Source organism: Cervus canadensis, chromosome 18 (assembly GCF_019320065.1).
Source record: "Cervus canadensis isolate Bull #8, Minnesota chromosome 18, ASM1932006v1, whole genome shotgun sequence".
NCBI lineage: Eukaryota > Metazoa > Chordata > Mammalia > Artiodactyla > Cervidae > Cervus > Cervus canadensis.
Window position 1 is genome coordinate 35,780,571 of NC_057403.1, and position 21,130 is coordinate 35,801,700.

Genomic DNA, 21,130 nt, shown 5'->3' on the forward strand with positions numbered 1-21,130 from the left:
TCCAGCACTTTCATCAAATATTTTAATTTGCTATCACATTGAATTTTTTCCCTCCTAAAGAAGCTAAAAAGAGGAATGTTATGACTCAAGGAACTACTTCTTACTCTGAGGTATCTCCAACTCAAGAAAGGCACAAGCACAGAATTCTCTGAAATGAAAAAGCATAAATGCCTTTATTAGACTATGATGACTTTTGTATCCCAGATTAAAGAATACTGTATCATTTAAATATATTTCATAATATTATAATTGTCCATAAAATAAAATTTATATCTACTATTCAAAAATTATTTTATAATTATTATTACATGCATTTTGGACAGAAATAGTAATCAAGATATCCTCTAAAGATAGTAGAATCAATGTTGGAAAAAACTTCAGAAGACCAATTAGAATCCTATGTTCATTTTCTAAAGAATCAAGGCACAGAGTTTAAGGGACTTGCCTAGTATTCCAAGAAAAGCAACATTTCAACAGTTAAGGAAGATTATTATTTGTACTAAGTGATTAAAAAAATAAAAGGAGCACTAGAAGACATTTTATCCTTGGTAGCAAACAATATTGCTAGCTAACTGTTTACTGATTTCAAAAATACTTTGATCCTCCCAGTTAAAATATGTATCCTGAATTTCATGCAGATAGGGATAAGAAAGAATATCATGAAGGAAAGCTAAAATTAGAAGTTGTAGTATTAAATGTTCTTTGTTCACAATAAAGAATCAACTCAAAATTTTCTTTTGAAAACTATTACCTAACACTTGAAATTTTCATCTTCAAAGCATTTGGCAAATTTTATATCTTTCTGAATGTAATAAAAATTTTCAGCTTCTTAAACCATTGCTAAAAGCCTTAAGTGTTAGTTCTACAAGGTCTTGTAGGTCTTCATAGAACCGTTCGACTTCAGCTTTTTCAGCATTACTGGTCGGGGCACAGACATGGATTACTGTGATATTGAGTGGTTTGCCTTGGAAATGAACAGAGATCATTCTGTCATTTTTGAGATTGCACCCAAGTATGGCATTTTGGACTCTTTTGTTGACTATGATGGCTACTCCATTTCTTCTAAGGGATTCTTGCCCACAGTAGTAGATATAATGGTCATCTGATGTCCAAAAAAGATGTCCTTTTCATTATAGGGGGCTGGAATGTGAAAGTAGGAAGTCAAGAAATACCTGGAGTAACAGGCAAATTTGGTCCTGACATCCAGAATGAAGCAGAGCAAAGGCTAAAAGAGTTTTGCCAAGAGAACGCACTGGTCACAGCAAACACCCTCTTCCAACAACACAAGAGAAGACTCTACACATGGACATCACCAGACGGTCAATATCAAAATCAGACTGATTATATTCTTTGCAGCCAAAGATGGAGAAGCTCTATAGAGACAACAAAAACAAGACCGGGAGCTGACTGTGGCTCATGAACTCCTTATTGCCAAATTTAGACTTAAATTGAAGAAAATAGGGAAAACCCCTAGACCATTCAGGTATGACCTAAATCAAATCCCTTATGATTGATTATACAGTGGAAGTGACAAATAGATTCAAGGGATTAGATCTGACAGACAGAGTGCCTAAAGAACTATGGACGTAGGTTTGTGACACTGAACAGGAGGCAATGATCAAGACTATCCCCAAGAAAAAGAAGTGCAAAAAGGCAAAATGGTTGTCTGAGGAGGCCTTACAAACAGCTGTGAAAAGAAGAGAAGTAAACAGCAAAGGAGCAAAGAAAAGATATACCCGTTTGAGTGCAGAGTTCCAAAGAACAGCAAGGAGAGACAAGAAAGCCTTCCTCAGTGATCAATGCAAAGAAAGAGGAAAACAATAGGATGGGAAAGACTAGCGATCTCTTCAAGAAAATCAGAGATACCAAGGGAACATTCCATGCAAAGATGGGCACAATAAAGGACAGAAATGGTATGGACCTAACAGAAGCAGAAGAGATTAAGAGGAGGTGGCAAGAATACACAGAAGAACTATACAAAAAAGATCTTCATGACCTAGATAATCATGATGGTGTGATCACTCACCTAGAGCCATACATCCTGGAATGCGAAGTCAAGTGGGCCTTAGAAAGCATAACTATGAACAAAGCTAGTGGAGGTGATGGAATTCCAGTTGAGCTATATTTCAAATCCTAAAAGATGATGCTGTGAAACTGCTGCATTCAATATGCCAGCAAATTAGGAAAACTCAGTAGTGGCCACAGGACTGGAAAAGGTCAGTTTTCATTCCAATCACAGAGAAAGGCAAAGCCAAAGAATGCTCAAACTACCGCACAATTGCACTCATCTCACACACTAGTAAAGTAATTCTCAAAATTCTCCAAGTCAGGCTTCAGCAATACGTGAACCATGAACTTCCAGATGTTCAAGCTGGTTTTAAAAAAGGCAGAGGAACCAGAGATCAAATTGCCAAAATCTGCTGGATCATTGAAAAAGCGACAGAGTTCCAGAAAAACATCTACTTCTGGTTTACTGACTATGCCAAAGCCTCTGACTGTGTGGATCACAATAAACTGTGGAAAATTCTGAAAGAGGTGGGAATACCAGACCACCTGACCTGCCTCTTGAGAAACCTGTATGCAGGTCAGGAAGCCAACAGTTAGAACTGGGACATGGAACAACAGACTGGTTCCAAATAGGAAAAGGAGTACGTCAAGGCTGTATATTGTCACCCTGCTTATTTAACTTATATGTAGAGTACGTCATGAGAAATGCTGGGCTGGATGAAGCACAAGCTGGAATCAAGATTGCCAGGAGAAATATCAAAAACCTCAGATATGTAGATGACACCACCCTTATGGCAGAAAGCGAAGAAGAACTAAGGAGCCTCTTTATGAAAGTGAAAGAGGAGAGTGAAAAAGTTGGCTTAAAACTGAACATTCAGAAAACTAACATCATGGCATCTGGTCCCGTCACTTCATAGCTAATAGATGGGGAGCATTGGAAACAGTGAGAGACTTTATTTTTTTGGGCTCCAAAATCACTGCAGATGGTGACTGCAGCCATGAAATTAAAAGATGCTTGCCCCTTGGAAGAAAAGTTATGACCAACCTAGACAGCATATTAAAAAGCAGAGGCATTTCTTTGCCAACAAAAGTCCATCTAGTCAAAGTTTGATTTTTCCAGTAGTCATGTATGGATGTGAGAGTTGGACTATAAAAAAAGCTAAGCTCTGAAGAATTGATGCTTTTGAACTGTGGTGTTGGAGAAGACTCTTAAGAGTCCCTTGGACTGCAAGGAGATCCGATCAGTCAATCCTAAAGGAAATCAGTACTGAATATTCATTGGAAGGACTGATGCTGAAGCTGAAACTCCAATACTTTGGCCACCTGATGAGAAGAACTGACTCATTTGAAAAGACCCTGATACTGGGAAAGACTGAAGGTGGGAGGAGAAAGGAACGACAGAGGATGAGATGCTTGGATGGCATCACCAACTCAATGGACATGAGTTTGAGTAAATTCCAGGAGTTGGTGATGGACAGGTAGGCCTGGCATGCTGCAGTCTATGGGGTCGCAAAGAATCGGACACAACTGAGCGATTGAACTGAACTGAACTGAGAAGGCTTAAGCAAATTATTTCCATCTTTCAAAGAATATAAAGGGAAAGAGTAGGGAGAAACTAATTAAAACAGAAATGCCACATCATCAAATATTGATTTTAATACAATTATTTTTCTCAATCCATGCTGAAAACAAGCGCTTCTTATATATAAAAGAAAAGCATACTCAAGACCTTTTTTGGGGGGAGGAGATAAACAGAAAGAAATATGAAAACAAAATTCGCTTAAAGAGAAAGGATCTGCCAAAATGCATTTATGTCAAGGGAAAAAAAAAAACAACAAACCTTAGAAACAGCCCAGTCACTAACCACATTTCACTTTCCCAAAGAGAAATACAAAGTTGAGTCTAAATTAGAAGTATAAAAGCAGTGCTAGTAAAAATATACTGGAAAGTAACTAAATATAGAACTTCTTATATCTCAGTCTTCCCCACAGCCTACCCTCCAAATCAAATAAGTCAAGTAGAAGGTGTAGGACGCATGGATTCATTCCTTCACCAAAGGTATTTTCTGATTAACTGACTCAAGTGTTTGAAAATTAGAGAATTCAGAAGTTTTATCCTATCTTTCCAAGGAAAACAGCAGTTAATAACAGTCCTTACCATCACAGGCTCTGACTTTAAGCAACTTAAATCCTCAATGAAACTTTTATTTTAGCCTATTACCTCAAAGAGATTCCCTCCAAGATAAAACTATACAACCTGACCACACACACTGGTCTTACTCTCAGGCCTGTGTGTGTGCTAAGTTGCTTCAGTTGTGTCCTACTCTTTGCAACCCTATGGACTCAGGCCAACCTGGTTCCTCTGTCCATGGGGATTCTCCAGGCAAGAATACTGGAGTGGGTTGCCATGCCCTCTTCCAGAGGCTCTTCCCAACCCAGGGATCGAACCCAGGTCTCCCACATTGCAGGCAGATTCTATACTGTCTGAGTCACCAGGGAAGCCCGAAGAAGAGCACAGGCCCTTTAAATACATGAAAACAACAAACAGTCCTGCCTCATGTTAAGCAGCCATATCTGTTTTCCTTGCATTATCTGTTAAATCAGCTAAATAAATATGGGAGGAATGAAATTCTAGATTTATAAGCATAGGATATGAAGAAAGAGAATGGGAAACCTATGATGGAAAAGCAGTTTGCCGAGAAAAGACTTCCTTAGAAAACAAAAGTATAATCTGTACTATATATTTTTTAAAGAACCTACTAGATTTTAAAAGAATTTTCAAGATTTTTCTTTTAGAGAGAAAAAATGGTTACAAGGTTTCTTTTTGGGGTAGTAAGAATTCCAAAATTAGATTATGGTAATGGCTATACAATTCTATAAAATATACCAACCACTACTGATTCTGTACACTTTAAATGGGTGAATCTTATGATATGCAAATTATACATGGGTAAAAGCTATTTTTAAAAAAGAGAGAAACAGGAATAGAATAAAGATAACTGAGAATTGCACAAGAGTGAGCTAGGTCTCTCAATGTTCCTAATAAACTTCACAGACAAAATACCTCTTCACATAGTTTCTGTTTGTAAAAAGTGAAACTGTGAAGGCTAACCTGCAAACTAATTTAATTGCATTTTAAGGCTCTTCTATTAGATCAGGAAAATTTGACAGCCATAGGTATCCTACTTTCAATAAAATAACCTGATGAAAATCTTTAAAAGTTCTTATGAATAAAATGAGTTAATGTAGACTTCATAAAACAGATGCCTCTAAGCAATAGCACTCAAAAATGTATGGGTTCCCCACCTTGAGAAATGCAGTTAGTTGTTACATCAACAACTTGAAAAAAGATAAGGAATTTGCAAATGACACAGGCCTAAGAGGAATACATCATATGTCATAATTCATCACAGATAATGAAAAGCTGGAATATCTGCCCAAAAGAATAAAGTGAACTTTGATACAGATCAATGTAACAGCTGGTAAAAAACTGCTCTTGTGCAGTGTACTCAAATGCATTTACTCTCTTTCTCATTCTTTTTTTCAAAATCTAAAAATGATTTTACTTTTGTTTTTTAAAGAATTCTTTCCTTGGTCTGTCAGAATTGGGGTGATCATATTTTTTCCATTAATGTGCTAATAATTTGTGCAATAATAATGTTAATCAACTCATTTAATGGTTTATTATGAATTTTAGTTGACCAAAATTCCAATATAAGTGGGATTAAGTATCCATGTAACAGACTTAGATCAAGTACAATACAATAGTTACCATAAATTATTAACATAAGTGTACGAAAAAAAGAAATTAGGCAGAAAAGGGAACAAGCTCAGAAGGTCAAGAATTTGTTTTACATTAGTGCAACAGTGCAGAGCCTACAGCGATTAGAGGAATGAAACCATTTTCGGATATTAAAAGCAAACTAATGCTTCCCAATGTTTGGTGGGAAGGCAAACAATGTAAAACTTGGCTGACTGGTTGGTGTGTGTGTTCAGTCAGTCATTCAAGAAATTCTAATTGATTCTTTTATATCACTAGTTGTTTCTGGGCAATTTGGTCTTTAACTCTGCAACACCGGCTACACGGGGAGTCTCATCACACTGCATCAAACTCAAGGAGACAGAAATCCTATCCTGAGGGCACAAGGCGGTGAAAGAGAAGAAAAAACTGGTAACTTAATAGTGAAGCAATTTTTTTATTCTTCTCAATCAGAAACTCTGTTTCCTAACTGCTGATCAACCAAATCCCATTGTACTATTTTACATGTTGTCCAGTTTCAAAAAGATGAAAGACTTCAAACCCTTATACTTTTCACTTTCCCACAGAAGAGTCCAGGGAGACAAAAACAAATGAAACAGCTGAGAAAAGACATGCTTTTCTAGTTTTTTCCCTTTGCAAAATAATGCAATTATTGCAATTGCAATTACAGCTACCATTTATTGAGCACTTGGCTGTTGGCACAGACACTGTTCAAAGGTCTTTTATATACATATTCACTTAATTTCAAAATAATTATGTGAGGTCAGTTTTACCAATACAGAATGTGAAACTTGTTTAACAGTTAAAAAAAAAAAAAAGGAAAAGAAAAATACATGTGATAAAACAACAAAAGAAGGGAATGACAAAGTTTAGGACAGCAATTTCCTTTGATGGGGAGACAAGGATATAGGACAAAGGAGTAGCAGAAATAAGTTGGTCTGGATAGCAGGTTCAAGAATGTTCTTTTTACTAAAATATATAATCTATTCGATAAATATAATAAAAATTAAAGCTATGCATGGACAGTGCATAGCCTTCAGAGTTGCTATAAGGCTTAACTAAGATGATCTGTTAAAAAGAACTCTGTAAATTATTCTTGGGGCTTCCCTGGTGGCTCAGTGGTTAAGAATCCGCCTGCCAATGCAGGAAACAAGGGTTCAATCCCTGGGTTGGGAAGAGCTCCTGGAGAAGAAAATGGCAACTCACTGTAGTATTCTTGCTTGGTAAATCCCATGAATAGAGGAAACTGGCGCGCTACAGTTCATGGGGTCACAGAGTCGAACATGACTTAGGGACTAAACAACAACATCGCCATTTTGCCTTTGTTGACCTGATAGCTAGCATTCAATATTCAGCTGCTTCAGAGTCAGAAAGTAAAGATCAGAATTTTCAGAGTCCACCTACTCTTGAACTTTTCTGAAGACACTTATTAACTTTCAGGTAACCAAACAAATCATAGTTGTACAGAACTAATACCAGAGACTTATCTTCATACAGAGATGAACAATATAAAAGGTGGTAGTGGTGGAGTAAACGAATGAATGTTTCTATTCCACTGTCAAGCAATCAGCTAAATGGAAGTATTTGTGGTAAAAAAAAAAAATACTTTGTGTTGGAAATGCTTTTAAAAATTAATGAAAAGTAAATTAATGCTCAGCACAGATATTAGCTATTCAAATAATGAGTGCTCCCTGATACTAGATGCAAACACTCTAATAATACTGGAAATGTATTTATAAAAGTTTGTATCTTGTTTCTAAAATGGGATTTCACTTTGTTTTTTAACTCTATATACAAAGCTACTTTAGCATCAAGAAGAGTTAAAAAAAGACTTACAAAGAGTTCTTGTAAATGGTTTGGCAAACTAATTGCCTTACTCTTCCATGTCTTTATTAACTACCTCAATAAGCTGGTGAATCCCAAGGCTATGGTTTCACATCAGACATTCTAAAACAAAATGCCTGGCACCTCCACTGTGCCAACATACTTCTGCATTGAAGAGAGACAGCATTCACTCTGTTAAAAACACTTGGGGCTTGACAGTCATCATACTTGGCTTCTCCACTGGAAAATGTACTGGCTGCAGGTCTACTGGATATTTGGTTTCTAAAAGATTATTAAGTCCAAGAATAACTTGTATGTGATCTCTGTTTTAATAAATTTTTCTCATTTAAATTTAAATCCATTTATTAGTTTGCTGTTACTTATTTAATTGTATCACCTCTTTTTGAATATATTTTATTACTGTTTTCCTCAAGCTAGTGGTCTACAATAATTTTAAACAATATGCAGCAGCACAGACCGCAACAATTTGGGAAATAAGAAGAATAACTTGAGATCTATTTTTTCTAATAGGTATTATTTTTCACTTTAAAATTTCACAATTATTTTCTACATAACTTAGTAACACTTATGAGATACAGAATGGAGTATTCTATTTAACCATTTTTGTTATATATTATTCTTTCTTTATTTATATTATTTTCAGAAGAAGCTATTTAAGTCTGTTCTAGAATAAACACTTTCAAAGTCCTACCTATGGCCTGAGTATGACTGAGTAAAAAACCTTTATTGATTTATAAGTTCCAAACATCTTATAAGAATATTTTTTCAATACAGCTTTAAAGAACTGTAGAGTTCAGAGCTGAAGAAGGGTAAGGAGGACTTGGGCTGAGTGTCAGAAGTAAAGAATGAGGAGGGAACTCGTGGTGCGGGTGGGGGAGGTGGAGGACCAGCAATGGTTTCGGAGCCCAAACAGGGTGAGGAAAGCATTAACGGGGAGAGGGAGGGAGGGTGAAGAGTACCTGGTGCAGAGTCCAAGCAACGTAAATAAAATATCTACAGCCTAGTATGTGGTGTCAGAACCCAAGCATAATGAATAACTTATCTAGGGGTGGGGGTAGGGAAAGGTGGGAAAGAGTGGAAGGGTGGGATGACACCCAAGAAAGCAGGATGAGAAGAGGAGATTGCGCCTGACACACAGAAGGACAACCTACTGGGTTAGAGTCCAAGCAAAGTCAAAGTCTCCTGGGATGGGTAGCCCAAACAGAATGAGGACGGTATGTAGAGGAGGGAAGGCAGAGAGTCTAGCATGGGTGTCGGAGTCAGAGCATGGTGAGAAATGCACCTTTAAGGGGATGGCACAGGATATCACAGCTGAAGCCAGTGAGGTGACAGAGGATAGCCAACACAGGGAACAAAGCTTGAGCAGGGTACAAAGGGTATTCATGCAAGGGCAGCCAGCTCTGGCTGTAAGAACCCAAACAGTAAGAAGGATGTCCATATAATAGGGCTGCCTGGGCTGGGTATCAAAGATTAAGCAGGAAGTAGAGTGTGCCCATGAGGGGAGTGTGGAAGACCAGCATGGGAATTAGAAATTTAAGCAGGGTGTGAAGGGCATTCATGTGAGGCCTTCAAGCCTGAGCAGGATGAAGAGGACATTCCCATGGATGGGCAGCCCAGCATAAGATGTTGGAGTCCCAGTGGGGTAAACAAGATATTCATGAGGTTGAGGGAGCAGGAGCATAGGGCATCTTTTAAGTAGAATATCAAAATCTTAGTAAAGTGAAGGCTATCTGCCTAGCAGGGCTGCCCAAAATGGGGAGTCAGAACCCAAGGAGGGTGAGGAGGGTGTCAACAGATAAGCAAGAGGGCAGCTCTGGGTGTCACAGCATACATAGGATGAAGGAGGAAAGCAGTCACAGTCTAGAGGCAAGTTATGTATGTCCACGTTGGATAATTAGGTATCAATGTGTAGGAAAGGGGGAAGCAAAGGCAAAAGAAGCTCAATTACACAGAGGGAGATTGCTCAAATAAGGAAATATATTAAAATTAAAGGGAATAAAGTTTTGCAGTGTTGAACAAAGGAGTTACAAACACAGGGAGAAAAACAAGAAGGAACCGTATAGTACTAAACTGCAACTGGAGGTATCAGCATGAACTCCTAAGAGAAAGAAAAATAAAAATATAAATGTATACAGGTATATAAGGACTTGCCTCACAGCTCAGTCGATCAAAAATCTTTCTGCATCGATTTCTGGGTCGGGAAGATCCTTTTGAGAAGGAAATAGCAACCCACTCCAGTATTCTCACCTGGAGAATCCCATGGACAGAGGAGCCTGGCAGGCTACAGTTCATGGGATCGCAAGAGTTGGACGTGACTTAGCAACTAAACCACCAGTGTCTGTAACTTCCTGAGTTGGGAGACTGAGATTGGTGGATGACCAATGACAAATATATATATATAGTTCAGTTCAGTTTAGTTGCTCAGTCGTGTCCGACTCTTTGTGACCCCAGGGACTACAGCACATCAGGCCTACCTGTCCATCACCAACTTCTGGAGTTTACTCAAACTCCTGTCCATTGAGTCGGTGATGCCATCCAACCATCTCATCTTCTGTCATCCCCTTCTCCTCCCACCTTCCATCTTTCCCAGCATCAGGGTCTATAAGCATACCTATATTCCCTAGCTCTGTCTTCCGAAAGATTCTATGACCCCAAAAGTACCCCAAAAGCATACTCATGGAAAATAAGCATACCTAGTATCCAGATCCTGGTTTCTAAATTCTCTTTTCTACTGAAAGTAGTTAGGGCTTCTTTGAGAAATAGCTGTTATCAGGACTTGGATACGAAAAGTACAAGATTAGCCTGATATATATATTGTTTTGCTAAAGTAAGGAAGTACTCAAAGAATTAAGGAGACATGTCAAAAGGATACAGAAACTATCTTGACCAGGCTCTCACTAACCAACATAAGCATGAAAACAAGCAATGGAAGCTCCTTGGCAGTCCAACGGTTAGTACTCAGTCTTTCACTGCCATGTCCTGGGTTCAGTTCCTGGTTGGGAAACCAATCCTGCAAGCCGTACAGCATGACCAAAAAAGAGAGTAATAACAGTGACAGATTAAAATCGAATGAAAACATAAAAGCTCATACTGACATAAAATAGTAATGAATAAACCGGAAGTATGATGAGGAATGAGATATTTACACAGTTTCAAAGTACAATGTCACAAAATATTTACTGATTACAAAGGAGAAATAGGGTAACTTTAGAGAAGTCTGACAGATACCATCTTAATCAAGTGATCAAAGTGAGTATCATCGGTAATGATACAAATCAAAACTGTATGCCACCCTAGGATGCAGAAAGAACACATCATTATTTCTGTGGTATCTATACCAAAGATGCATAATTTGAATGCAATCATCAGGAACATTCCACAAATAAGTGACCTGTAATCTTCTAAAGTATCAGAACTGTGAAAAGTCCAGGAAAGACCAAAGAAGTTGTTTGACACCTTATATTTCACACTCATCAACTCAGTATTTTTAGCTATGCCATCTCATCTTCACTAACACCCTTCACACTAACCCTCAACCTGACAGAACAATTAAACATGCATTCATCATATATTTAGCTCCTGTACTGGACTAAGGACACAACATAAGAGGAATCACTCTTAAGAAATTCACAGTTGAAAGAAAATAAAGTTAGTCAAGTTTAAAATAATGCAATATGCTACAAATGGGAGAAAATATTTGCAAATGATGTGACAGTCAAGGGCTTACCCTCCAAAATATATAAACAGCTCATACAACTTAACAACAAAAAACAAACAACCCAACTGAAAAATGGGCAGAAGACTTTAACAGACATTTCTCCAAAGAAGACGTACAGATGGCAATAGGCACATGAAAAGATGCTCAACGTCACTAATTATTACATAAGTGTAAATCAAAACTACAATGAGGTACAGCCTCACACTGGTCATAATGGCCATCATTAAAAAGTCTACAAATAACAAATGCTGGAGAAAGTGTGTAGAAAAGGGAACCCTCTGACACTGTTGGTGGGAATGTAAGTTGGTATAGTGGCTATGGAAAACAGTATGGAGGTGTCTCAGAAAACTAAAATCAGAATTACCATATGATCTAGCAAATCTACAGATGCATTCCTATCTTCAGAGCAGCACTATTCACAATAGTCAAAACAGGGAAACAAACTAAATGTTCATCAACAAGTGGATAAAAAAAGATGTAGTCCATACATACAATGGAATATTATTGAGTCATAAAAAAAGAATGGAATAATGCCATTTGCAGCAACATGAATGCAACTAGATATCATACTAAGTGAAGTCAAAATGAGAAAGTCAAATACCATACAGTATCACTTATACGTGGCATCCAAAACATGCAACAAATGAAACTATCTATAAAACAGAAACGGACTTATAGAGAACAGATTTGTGTTTGCCAAGTTGGGGATAGGGAGAGGAAGGGACTGGGAGTTTGGGGTTGGTTGATGCAAAATTATTACATTCAGAATGGCTAAACAATAAGGCCCTAAAGCAAACTATATTCATTAAGTGTTAGTGTTGGTTGCTCAGTCGTGTCCAACTCTTTGCCACCCCATGAACTGTAGCCCTAAAGGTTTCTCTGTCTATGGAATTCTCCAAGCAAGAATACTGGAGAGGATTGCCATTCCTTACTATATTCAGTATCCTGTAATAAACCATAATGGAAAAGAATATACAAAATAATGTATATATGTGTATGACTGAGTCACTGCTACACAGCACGGGTTGGCACAACACTGTAAATCAATTATACTTCAATAAAAAATGCAATATGTGCTTTTTTTTTTTAAACATTTATTTATTTATTTGGCTCTGCCAGGTCTTAACTGCGGCACGTGGGAACTAGTTCCCTGACCAAGGATCGAACCCAGGACTCCTGAACTGAGAGCATGGAGTCTTTGCCACTGGGCCACCAGGGAAATCCCGCAATATGGGCTTTAATAGAAATATGGACTGTTATGCAACTGGAGAAGAGGGAATCCTAAACACTGTCTGTAAAGGTCAGAGAAGGGTGCATGGCGTATGTGACACCTGAGGTCAACCTTGAACACTGAATTGGGTATTTGACAAACATATTTATGAAAGAGGAGAAGAAACTGTAAAAGAAAATCTGAACAAGGAGAGTGTTTACATTTTGCTTGTTTCAGGTTTTTTTTTTTTTCAGTTTTTCAAGTTATTCAGTTAAATTAGAATACAGGAGTTACATGGAGAAGTAGCAAGAGATGAGTCTACTGAAGACATGCAGGGGTAAGATCATGAAAGGCCCTGTATAATCATTCTAAGCAATAAAGATTTTATCCCTCAGCATACAGGGAGCTTTTGAGTGTTTCAAGAAAAGACATGATAAACTCAGATTTATATTTGAGGATGGTCACCTGCCCAAGTATATGCAAAATAGACTACATCCTAGAGGTGGCGAAGAGTTAAGTTTTTTACAATCCTCTAAGTAAGAAATAATGAGGTCCTGAACCAAGGCAGTGAGAATGGCAAATAGAACACAAATTTAAACATTTTCAGGAAACTGATGAACTAACTGAATTGGATGACTGGAGAGGGAGAGTCAGAAATAGTTTCAGGCAGCACATAGAAACTCTGGCACAAAAAATAATGTAAGGTGGTACAATGTCCCATGATAGAGAGTTTAGGAGTAAGAGTAAAACTGGAAAGTCAGCAAATTTAGTTTTAAATGATGAGGCTGACTACCTAGTGAATGTATAAACAGGAGAGGAATCTACAATTGATGACACTGGGTATATGACTGCTTCATTTTTCGCTTTAATACAAATCTTGTGCTAGAACTGGGGCAGAAAATGGTTAATTTAAAGTTATTGCTTGCTTTTGAAAATACAGATGTGTATGAAAGAAAAGTAAATTTGCCCATGATCTCACCATCCAAAACATAGTATATTAATGTTTTCTTTCCCTATTTTTCTATACATATTTTTTAAAAGTTGAATAATGTACATAAATTTAGTACCAAACTTTTCATTGAACATAACATTAATTTCCCATGTGTACTGTAACTGACACCCTCATATTGTTATGTATCATCCTTATGTCTATTTTCTCTCTCACCAACTAGGTGAAAACTCTTCAAGGGCAGAAACTATGGTATGTCTTCTTTGAATGACTAAAGTTTAGTGGTACTATACTCACAAAGGGAGTTCAATGTTTGCTGATGAGGTTATCAAAATACTAAAGAAAGTTACTGGGTAATTAATAATTTTTAGTTATGAAATAAACTTCATGAAAATTTCTAATTTTCATATTATTTCAAAAACATTGCTAATATATAAAAGAAGTAATAAATGACATATCAGCGGTGACAACATTGTACCTGCTATAGAATGAAGCACAGTTGAATAAATATTCACATTCATTTACTCATTCACTCAACAAATATCTACTGAATGCCTAATGTAAGCCAAGCACTCTCTTGGTTCCTGGAGATACACCAGTTATAAATGAGACAATCTGTGTCACGAACCTTTCACTCAAGTTTAAATTTTGGTGATGGTTTGCTTGCTAAAAAGAGGAGGCTCCAGTGTCCCGTAATTTTCTGTCCTCACTAAACTCACATGTAACTGTGTGTGAAAGTCGCTCAGTTGTGTCCAACTCTTTGTGACCCCATGGACTATACAGTCCATGGAATTCTCCAGACCAGAATACTGGAGTGGGTAGCCTATTCCTTCTCCAGGGGGTCTTCCCAACCCAGGAACTGAACCAGGGTCTCCTATACTGCAGGCAGATTCTTCACCAACTGAGCTACCAGGGAAGCAAAATAAGTTCATTTCTGGAATATAAGCAGTAGAAGCATCTCAACCAAGAGTCAGACAGGACTGAGTGACTAAACACAGTACATAGAATATGTATACACACTTGCAATTTAGCTTACTGTTTCTAAACCAACACTAAATAGAAATCTGTTTCATTGCTTAACAGTCAACCATTTTAAATAGTCATATATTTAATAAACTAAAATAACCATGTACTTATCAATGTATATAATAACCAATGAAAATGAAATAAATAGAGCATTATTTTATGCATATTTGGTTTTGAACTTGAAAAGACAGTTAATAAATGATAATCTGCTCATTCATTCTTAAAGCACATTATTTTACTGTCCATTATGTGCTAGGCACAATAATAAAATAAATAAAATAGAGTTCTTAACTTCAATGTTATTTCTAATTGAATGGACTTTGGATTACAAGGTACCTCAGGAGATTATTTTCTAAAAGAAGAAAAACATAATTTTATCACCACTAATTTGTTTTGTGTATGTAAGTGTAGACACTAAAGTGACCTGTATCTGTTTTCAAACATTTACAGTCCAGTGAGGTAAACTGCATGGAATAGTTAATAATTAAATCCATTCTGCTGTTAAATAATTAATGTTTATAGTTTTTACCTTTTACAAAAATAATGCCATAAACATTCTTATATGTGCATATATATACTTCCATTGGATATACATAGGTTGAAATCGCTGAGTCAGAAGGTATGGTTCGTCAAATCTTTAACCCATTTTTATATTTGGTTGCTGTTTTTTAAAAATATTAATTTGTAGGAGTTCACTATATATTCTAGATGCAAATCCTATGTTAAATGTACATACTGTAATATGGTTTGCCTTTCCACCTCCATAAAGTTACCTTTAATAAACAAGAGTTCTTAATTTTAATCAAGTTCAGTATATGAATCTTTTCATTTATGATTAGTGACTTTTACATACTGTTTAAGAAATATTTGCATACCCCAAGAACATGAAGATATTCTGTTTTCCTCTGGAAGTCTTTGTGCTTTATCTTCCATATTTATGCCTATGATCCATCTGGAATTGGTTTTATTATATTATTGAACTCAAAGTTCATTGTTTTTCACGTTGATATTCAATTGATTCATCAAAGAACGTTTGTTTATAATCCAGAAAGAAATGTCTTGGAGGCATTCATTTTCAGAAAGATGGAATAGACACACTTTTCACTATTCCTTCCAAAAAGTTCAGCTAAAAACCTTGAACACTACATACATTTAAAAGGAAAAAGAAACAAAACTAAGAAGATTGAAAGATGAGATAAAAAGAAAGTAGGCCAGCCACGAATTTTCTTTTTGCCTCATATATACCAGACTAGGTATTGGGGAGGCTGATAATCTGGTAATGCCAATGGGCACAGGCTAAAAAAGTCACAAGGTATTTTAAAATCAGTTTCAATTTATTGATATTTCTTGTTACATTTTATAATTTTCTGCCTCTTTCCATGACTGGTGGTTTTTGATAAAAATAAAACTTTTAGAACCATGGTAATGATTTTTGACTTGATGCCAAACATTGAGAATTTCACTTTGTGTCCTTATATTTTCATATTCCTATAAATATTCTTGAGCTTTACTTTGGGTTATAGTTAAGTTACTAGGGAACAGTTTGATCCTTTTAGTTCTTGCTCTTAAAGCTTTGTTAGCCGTGATCAGAGTATGTTTGGTCCAGTATTACTACCGAGGCAAGATCCTTTTTTTTTTTTTCCTATTATTTTTATTAGTTGGAGGCTAATTACTTCACAACATTGCAGTGGGTTTTGTCATACATTGACATGAATCAGCCATGGAGTTACATGTATTCCCCATCCCGATCCCCCCTCCCACCTCCCTCTCCACCCGATTCCTCTGGGTCTTCCCAGTGCACCAGGCCCGAGCACTTGTCTCATGCATCCCACCTGGGCTGGTGATCTGTTTCACTATAGATAATATACATGCTGTTCTCTCGAAACATCCCACCCTCGCCTTCTCCCACAGAGTCCAAAAGTCTGTTCTGTACATCTGCGTCTCTTTTTCTGTTTTGCATATAGGGTTATCATTACCATCTTTCTAAATTCCATATATATGTGTTAGTATGCTGTAATAATCTTTTCTTTTTTAATGTATTCATAGATAAGCTTTATTCCAATGTTTACATAAAAATGAGTTGATGTCGAACAGGAAAAGGTTTTTTATAAAGGGTTAAAATTTATCAAACAACAGAACTTGGTCCTTCCCTTTAGTTTGAATTCAATTGGCTGACGCATCATTATTAGTATCCGCCCTCACTAATCATTTTCATCACACACAATATCTAAATGTCTTTGGATGGCACTTCCTATTTCTCTGGAAGTCTCTTAAACTGCTTTCAGTTACAAGAGAAGGGCAAGGATTTTATCGGCTCATACTCGACTCCACTGGAGGCAAAGATACACTCCTCAATTATCTTGTTTAAATTGTGGCTGTTGGCAAAGTGTCCAAATGAAGGATTTAAGGCTAACACACAAAGAACATAGTATAATCTATGTATAACAGTAACTTTGCTTCTTCAAATTTTTTCCATTAAGAATTATTTCTATTATCTCTCCACAAGGAAGTTATAAAAATACCTGTAAAAACATTGAAAAGGCTCTTTAAAATCCTGGATTGAAAAATTCTGAAGTATAAATTATGATACATCTTCTATGATTTGCAAATAAAGAATAAAATAAATTCTACAAGTTGGAATTTCTGAATGATTTTGGCAGGAATTTACCAGTAGGAGCCAGAACATCAAACCTTAACAATTTTCTATTTTCATCCCAATTGAGTTTTTGAAAAGCTGTATCATCTGTTGACAGGTATAATCCACATACGAACTTGCTTCTGCTGTTAATAATGAAGTCAATCTGAAGGACAGAGATTTGTACACTGGATGCGCCAGGCTCTTCCATGCAACTGACTGGTCTTCTCTTATTTTTTCCATCATGTTTTAAATAAAAGTAAATATATATATGGTAAAAAATTTAAATGTTACAAGAAGATTTAAAATAATCAGTAAATATCCTTTTTGCCCATAACCTAGAAAATCTGATGTCTTCCAAATCATCAGTCACATGAATAATTTGCAAAGTGAAGTCAACCTTAGAGTCTCTTCATCTGAAAATGATTCTCAGGATTTCTGGAATGTGTTGATTCTCTCAAATATTACCTCTGTTACAGAGGAAAGCCATGCAGTCTTCTTCTAAAAAAAAAACTAACTACGAAAGCAACTCGCATGCTCTGCTCCAAGAGAGCAAGTCCAGGCAACACCTTGTACTCCGTGGATCTGGTCCTGGCTACAGGCAGGGGCTCTGGTATCAACCAGAGACTCGGGCGGGTGGCAAGAGCTCAGCCAAGCCCTTCCTGAATGCCTCGGATCCTCCGGGCCAGCTGCACATCCTTCGGGAAGAGCGTGACGCGGCCGGCATGTAAGGAGAGGAGATAGGCATCCTCGAAGAGATGAACTAGAAACGCTTCTGCCGCCTCTTGTAGGGCCAACAGGGCCTGGGCTTGCCAATTTAAGTCTACACCACGAGTGAATTGAACACACATTTCTCTTGCCAGGCGGCAGAAGGGGGTCTTTCTTAACAGCAGGTGTGTGGTCTTCTGAAGAGTTCAGATCTCCTTCAGGATTCCATATCTCCGGTGAGCAGGTGAACGGGAGGACGTGCCTAAGGCCGGGGCCGGCCGGCGGGCGGCGGGAGCCGGGCTCGCGGGGCGCCTCCTTGGTGTTTCGGGCTTGCGGCTCCGGCGCGGGCCCATGGCGGGCGCGCAGGGCTGCGGCCCCGCGGCTCCTTCTAGATCTTCTGGGTCCGGGGTCAGAGGCTGGGAGGGCCGGGACGACCCGGCCGCGTGCCCCGGCTGGGTGCTGTTCGAATTGCCCACACCGCCGCCAATTCACCGGCCGCGTTTTTTAAAAACCGAATCCAGCGACCTGCTGTATTGATCTTTATCTTTCTGGCTTACTTCACTCTGTATAATGGGCTCCAGTTTCATCCATCTTATTAGCACTGATTCAAATGAATTCTTTTTAACGGCTGAGTAATAGTCCATGGTGTATATGTACCACAGCTTCCTTATCCATTCATCTGCTGATGGGCATCTAGGTTGCTTCCATGTCCTGGCTATTATAAACAGTGCTGCGATGAACATTGGGGTGCACATGTCTCTTTCAGCTCTGGTTTCCTCAGTGTGTATGCCCAGGAGTGGGATTGCTGGGTCATATGGCAGTTCTAGTTCCAGTTTTTTAAGAAATCTCCACACTGTTTTCCATAGTGGCTGTACTAGTTTGCATTCCCACCAACAGTGTAAGAGGGTTCCCTTTTCTCCACACCCTCTCCAGCATTACTAGAATAAATAATTTCACAATTTGTATGGAAATACAAAAAACCTCGAATAGCCAAAGTAATCTTGAGAAAGAAGAATGGAACTGGAGGAATCAACCTGCCTAACTTCAGACTCTACTACAAAGCCACAGTCATCAAGACAGTATGGTACTGGCACAAAGACAGAAATATAGATCAATGGAACAGAATAGAAAGCCCAGAGATAAATCCACGAACCTATGGCAAGATCCTTCTTAACAATGTTCATGTGTAAAAAAGGTATTCTACGGATTCCCTGCTGGTCTGGTGGTTAAGAATCTACCTGCCGACGCTGGAGACACAGGTTCGATCCCTGATCAGGAAAGATTCCAAACGCCGAGGGACAACTAAGCCCTTGAGCAGCAACTACTGAGCCTGCATGCTGCAACTAATGCAGCTCACACGCCTAGAGCCCATACTCTGCAACGAGAAGTCACTGCAATGAGAAGTGCCCGTGTACCACAACTAGAGAGAAGCCCCTGCCTGCTCCGACTAGGAAAAAACCCTCATGCAGCAATGAAGATCCAGTGCAGCCATAAATAAATAAATAAAACTTAAAGAAAGTACTCTACTCCTGCTGCTGCAAACAGGCATCATATCCAGCCCTTAGTGAGATCTGAGCACTGTTTCCTCTCATCCTTTTAGGCAGTTCTTTCCTCAACTGTGGGTGGTTTTCCACCTGCATGTAATGATCACCACTTAGCTAAATATTCAAAGGACACCCTCTGCAGATCTCTAGAATTCTCTGTCTCCATTTCCCTCCTTTCTAATATTCTGTCCCTGAGAACTCTAGCTATCTTGGCTTTCCCAGACTCCTAGTTCTACCTCCTCAACTCAGAGACTACTGGACTCTATTTGTACTTCCCCTTTCACACCAAAGCCTGGAACTTTCTCCAAGGAGTAAAGCACTTGCAGGGCTCTTCTTGTGTTTGTTTGTTTGTTTGTTTCTTCAAGGATCACTTTCCTTCACTGCCTGATGTTAAATGTGAAGAGAACCATTGTCTCATATATTTATCTGGCTTTTTAGCTGCTTCAGGAAAGAGGGGAAGTAAGTAAATCTGGTCCCTGTGTTTAGCCTCATCTTGGCTAAACACAGAAGCCATTATAATTTTAACCCATATTAGTATGTTCTTTACTCAGAAAGAACTTAGAACTAATATCATCATGTTTTACTTGTGACAGTGAAGTGAAAGTGACAGTTGCTCAGTCATGTCCGACTCTTTGCAACCCCATGGACTATACAGTCCATGGAATTCTCCAGGCCAGAATACTGGAGTGGGTAGCCTTTCCCTTCTCCAGGGGATCTTCCCAATCCAGGGATCAAACCCAGGTCTCCCGCATTGCAGGCGGATTCTTTACCAGCTGAACTACCAGGGATTTAAAGAACTTTTTTAGGTTATTCAATTAAATATCTGATAAATACTATAATGTGCCACATGTAAAAAATACTGGGTTAAGTCCTTCAAGGTTTTAAAAAAATGAGAATCTTGTAAAATTACAAAAATACTCTGTACATAAAGACCCATACAAATGTACCCTTTGTGTTCTATGCACAAAGGAATATGTAAAAGAAAATAAAGACACAGTAGGCTATGCCCCCCAAAAACTGAGTATCTGAACTTCCCTGGTGGTCCAGTGGTTAAGAATCCACCTGCCAATGCAGGGGACATGGTTCAGTCCCTGATCTGGGAAGATTCCACATGCCATGGGGCAACTAAGCTCATGCACCACAACTACGGAGGTCCAAGCATCCCAGAGCCCATGCTCCACAAGAGAAGCCACTGCAACGAGAAGCCCAAGCACAACTAGAGAATAGCCCCCACTCACTGCATCTAGAGAAGGCCTGTGCATAGCAACTAAGACCCTGGTGAGGAGCCATAAATAGATCGTAGGCCAAGGTCTTGAATAATCAATAAAATAGACTTTCAAGTCAGATATAGTAAAAGAGGCAACACAAACCTATCATAAGACCAGTCTATAGCAATAAGCAATTATCAGACTCAGATATCTTCTAAAACCTAGTTGTGATTGTTCATAGCAGCAAGAGTGAAAACTAGGCTATTAAAATGTATAATTATGTGACACTATAATTATAAGATAATAGCACCAATACTTGTTGAATGAGTATTTATGAGTGTCTAATTTATGACCATGCACCCTTATCCCTTCTCCATTCTCTTTCCCTCCACACTCTCAAGATACAACGATTTTCAATACTTTAGCCATGCACTCCCTTATTTTATTTCTTTGCAATAGTTGTTTCTCCCTGAAACACTGACTTTCCTGCAGCCCCTTTCAACAGTTATTTCTTCCCCAAA

General features: G+C 38.1%; 1 protein-coding gene and 1 pseudogene across 5 annotated transcripts in view; both read right to left on the reverse strand.

Annotated features, from left to right (window-relative positions):
• The window catches only part of NFAT5 (nuclear factor of activated T cells 5), a 117,288-nt gene that overhangs the window by 58,392 nt on the left and 37,766 nt on the right, over nt 1-21,130 (reverse strand). The gene's annotated exons all lie outside the window — the stretch shown is intronic.
• LOC122421635 lies at nt 16,486-18,490 on the reverse strand (annotated as a pseudogene).